Here is a 5,513-nt window from a genome sequence, read left to right as displayed (position 1 = left end):
TAAATGCGGCGGGCGTTAGGGCGCCTAATTCAAATGGGTTGGGGGGGGGCGTGTTTAATGGTAATGAGGCTTGACCTCACGTTTTTGATGTTTTTTTTGTCACTGCGCATGCGCCGGGCGACTACATTTCCCAGTGTGCATTGCGGTTGCGTACGCCGCACGGGCCTATTGATTTCGACGTGGACGTAAACGACGTAAATCCCGATTCGCGGACGACTTACGCAAACGACGTTAAAATTTTGAATCTCGCGGCGGGAACGGCGGCCATACTTTAACATTGTTATTCCACCTATGAGGTGGAATAACTTTAGGCCTGCAAAACCCTTAGGGAAACGGCGTAAATCGACTGCGGCGGCCGGGCGTGCGTTCGTGAATCGGCGTATCCCCTCATTTACATAATCTACGCCGACCGCAATGGAAGCGCCACCTAGCGGCCATCAGAAAAATTGCAATCGAAGATAGGACGGCGCAAGCCGTCGTATCTTAGATATGTTTAAGCGTATCTCTAAACAGAGAATAAACGAGCATACGCTTAAACATACGTCGGCGTAGATTCTGAGTTAGGCCGGCTTATCTACTGATAAGTCGGCCTAACTCTTACTGAATCTACCCCTAAGTCTTTCTGAGCATTTTCGAACGGCGCCGATTGGCTCTAATCGGCGCCGTTCAGCTCCGCTCAGCTCCTGCGCCCCCACCTCAGGCCAAACGTGGTACTGCACACCGCTTTGGCTTGAATCCTACTCGTGTTGCAAAACGCTCGTTAACCACGTTACCCGCAATCCAAGTGATTGTAAACGATCACCTTGTAAAAAAAAACATTCAGTTTAAAATAGAAATGAAAGACAACATTGTTTTGTATAGATAGAAAAATAAATTATAAACACCCTTTTTCCCCTTTTTTATAAGTGATCCCATTCCCTCTGTTCTCAGCTGGGGGGGAGGAGAAGCAGCACACAGAGCCCCTCATTCGCAGTACATGGACTTCATATTATATACATATCATTTCAGATCTTGGCTTACCTGGCCTTGATAATGTAACCTGATGGTCGCCCTCCCATGGGCCGGCAGGCTACTTCTTGAGATCATCTAACCTTTTCCTTCCATGGACACCTAGTATATTATACTACTTTCATTTTGGATCTGTTTTTAAATCGTTTGATTTATCAGTCTCAATGTGCCTAACTCTACTGGTCCTGACGAAGCAGATGATCCGCGAAACGCGTTGACCCTTCTAGCAGACCTTATGCACAGACTTGTTTGTAATGTAGCAATATATGCTTTTTATATTGTGAAAAATAAAGACAAAACTCTTTTAGACATATTGTTTTTTATTAGTATCTGTTTCTATGTTATTGTGCACACGGGGGGGGGGGGGTTGTATGTTCAATCCCAACACCCATTCTACCTCTTTTCTCCTATATAGGGGATATTACCCCTGTCTCCACATGTTTTCAATATAGTTACACTCAGGGCCGTTTGAAGGAATTTGGGGGCCCCAAGCAAAATGGGGGCCCCGAAGCCCCCCCCCCCACACACACAAAGCTTACGTTAGCACTGCACTCATTTTTTACACCCATGTTCTTACTCCCCGCCCCCCTAGTCCCTATGTATTTTCTATTCTCACCTCCCCTTCTTCCCTGTAGGCTGCCGCTGTAGCATGGCCGAGCTCCTCTTCCTCCTGTCAGTCTGGTGTTCTATCATTATGGGTCCCCAGTCCCCTATCAGATAGTGCCCGGGCTGGGCCAGGTACCGCGCAGTACAGGAGATTCAGTTTCCTGTGTTCCCGGCCGGACTGAAAGGAAGTAAGCATTCAGTGTGCACTTCCTGTCAGTCCAGCCCGGGAACAGGAAACTGAATCAACTGTACCACATGCGGTACCCGGCCGGACTTACAGGTCTCCAGGAGGGAGGAAGAGGAGCTCAGCCACGCTACAGCCTGGGACGGGGAAGTTGGGGGCCCCATGAGTTGTCAGTCCGCCCCTGAACAGTGACAGTGCAGCCATCCTTCCCATCACTTAATGATCAATCTGTATGCTTAGGGATCAAGCACACTTTTCAGCGGCAGTGTGTTGTGGCAAGGGGTGCGCCAATACATGTTACCGCACTGTGAGGTCGATTTACTAAAGGAAAATAGACTGTGCACTTTGCAAAGTGCTGTTGCACGCTGTAAAAGCAGTTGCTCCAAAGTTAAAGTGGTTGTATACCCCACTTTTTGACTTTTACAGGTAAGCCTATAATAAGGCTTACCTGTAGGTATAAAGAATATCTCCTAAACCTGTACGGTTTGGGAGATATTCCCCCCGCAGTGCGCCGCTGATTGCAGCGGCGCATGCGCAGCGGGGATCCTCAGCTGAAGGACCGGCAGCCGCCGGACCTTGCCGAATTGAAGTCTCCCGCGCTCATGGAGCGGCGATACCCGGAAGACACGCCGGAGCAAGATGACATCTCGCTCGGCGTGGACCAGGTAAGTTCTCTTCACCTCGTTTTAAGGTAAGTATTTCATAATGAGCTAGTATGCGGTGCATACTAGCTCATTATGGCTTTTCCTTTACAGGTGTAAAAAAAAAAAATGTACAGGGTATACAACCGCTTTAAGTAAATGAGGTGGATCTCTACTGACATCCATCGTCCAATCATGTGCAAGCAAAAATTCGTTTTTTTTTTTCTTTTCCTTGCATGTGATTGGGTATTCTTTGTAAAGTGAAACTACCTCATTTAATAAGATCTGGAGAAACTGCACTTGCTGAGTGCACAGTCTATTTGTCTTTAGTAAATCAATCTGTGTGTATATATAAATATACTTAAATAAATGTATAAATAAATTATATATATATATATAGAGAGAGAGAGAGAGAGAGATTTATAAATATATTTATCTATCTATGTATATAAATAGGTAGATACAGTATTTATATTATTTATTTATATATATATATCTATGTATATGAATATTTATATATGAAGGCTCCAATAGAACATCCTTGGGACAATAGATAATAACAATAGATAATATTCATAAAATACACATGTGATGCGGCACACCACAAAACGCACGGCAATGCACTACCTTATCTTGTGGTGCACTGCATTATCAAAACTGGTGCATGTTTTTTTTTTTTTTTTTATGTTTTGATCATTCATTTGGGTTGTCTTAACCTGCCTGGCGGTGTTCCCGAGACTGACTCGGGGTTAGATTTTTGTGCTAGGATCGGTAACCCCGAGTCAGTCTCGGCTCGCCTCGCTGGATCCACAGGAAGTGTTTACTTACCTTGTCCCTGGATCCAGCGATGCCACCGCGCTGTGTGAGCGAGCGGAACCTCGCTCGATTCACATAGTACCTCCGTGTGACGCCGATCTCCGTTCCCTGCGACGTTACGACGCACGGGGACGGAGAACGGCGCCAAATTCAAAAACGTAAACAAACACCTTACATACAGTATACTGTAATCTTATAGATTACAGTACTGTATGTAAAAAATACACCCCCCCCCCCTTGTCCCTAGTGGTCTGTCCAGTGTCCTACATGTTCTTTTATATAATAAAAACTATTCTTTCTCCCTGGAAACTGTAGATTGTCCATAGCAACCAAAAGTGTCTTTTTATGTCAAAAGTGGTTTTAGAGCAGCTAGAAAACAGCGATAATAAATTATAATCACTTGCAGAAATGTGCGATAGCGATTTGTGGGGAAATTCGTCATAAAAAAAAAAAGTAATGACAGCGACAATTCTGCAACTGAGCAAATTTCAGTGATTTTGAGTTGATTACATTATTGAATAATTTTTATTATAATTACATTATTACTTGTTATAATTATTTATAATTATTTATTATATTATAATTTATAATTTTGTTTTTAAAAAAATGTCATACCCGGGATGCCTACTAGACTCTTGTTTGGTCAGATTTAAGTGAGTTATTCTTAAGAATTACAGGCCTACAGTACAAAACGCCAAATTTCCTTGCAAATAATGGTACCGCTTTCAGCACCTTTTTTCTGAAAGAATCATACCGCCAGGGAGGTTAATGCAATGCACCTTAACAAAAAAACACACATTAACACGTATGCTTTAGAGCACTGGGGTTGATTTACTAAAGGCCAGGTGCTGTTGTTCCAGAGCTTAGTAAATGAGCAGAAGCTCTGCTGACTTCCATCATCCAATCATGCGCAAGCAAAAATTTATTTTATTTTGTATTTTCATGTGATTAGGTATTCTTTATAAAGTGAACCTCATTTACTAAGCTCTGACGCAACTGCACTTTGCAAAGTGCACAGTCTGTTTGCCTTTAGTAAATCCACCGCACTGTACCAGGACGCCATGGTCTGAACAGATATAGAATTAACAGGAAGTGACTACAGAACACAGCCCATGCAGCTTTTGCCTACATTGTAAAACTTTGTATTTAATTGATACAACAGTCACCCCCACCACAGAAGAACTACAACTCCCATCCTGCTAGGCAAGCGGCTGCATCAGAGAAAGCTGCTGCAATCTGTCCAGCAAAACTGCTCTAAAATAACACAAAAATAAGAATTCTGCTGGGACTTGTAGTCCACCTGGAGCTCAAAGCCATAAACAGCATGTATCTAACTCAACAATGTAACAATCCAATTCAGCGATCGGCAGAAGTCAGGAGGAGTTCAGGGAAGATCACTTGGATATGGAGGCTGAGGGGTTGAGAATCTTCATTATAAAATGAAAGTGAATTTTCACTACAATTATCCAATCACGTGAAAAGTAAATCCCTGTTTACTTATTTCTTCTGCACATGATTGGGAATTCAGAGTGAACCGGAATTCGCTTCTTAAATGATTGGGAAATTGAAATGAATATTCACACCATTTTATGAGTGAAAGTTTTCAACTCCTTTAGTAAATTAGCCTCAATGGGGGAAATTTACTAAAACGCATGCACGCCAAATTTGGGGAAGCTCTGCATAATAACCAATCAGCTTCTTACTTCAGCTTGTTTAATTAAAATAGGAACTATAGGGAAAAAAATAAAAATGTATTTTGGATCGAGTAAGGGAGGGTTATAACCCCTGTCAGATTTTTTCTGCCATCTGTTCACTTCCTGTCCCATAGCCAAACAGGAAGTGAGAAGAAATCCCTGCAAATTAGAGGAATTCATGGGGGACCCCCCCAGGTTATCAGAACTTGTGTCCCCATTGGAAGATTTCCCCTTTATTACTTTTCTGGGGACAACCCAGAATTTGGGATTTTATTTTCCTTTCACTTTCAACAATAATGGTAAACAGGACACATAGGGATTGATTTACTAAAAGGAAAAATACTGCGCACTTTGCAAGTGCATTTGCTCCAGAGCTTAGTAAATGAGCAGAAGCTCTACTGACTTCTATCGTCCAATCATGTGCAAGCAAAAAAAAATTTTTTTCCCTTGGATGTAATTGGGTATTCATTGCAGAGTGAAGCTTTCCCTTACTTACTAAGGTCTGGAGCAATTGCACTTTAACCACTTCCGGCCCGCCGCATGTACATTTACGTCGGCAGAATG

The sequence above is a fragment of the Rana temporaria genome, chromosome 11 (assembly GCF_905171775.1).
Source record: "Rana temporaria chromosome 11, aRanTem1.1, whole genome shotgun sequence".
Lineage (NCBI taxonomy): Eukaryota > Metazoa > Chordata > Amphibia > Anura > Ranidae > Rana > Rana temporaria.
This window is presented reverse-complemented; position numbering follows the sequence as displayed.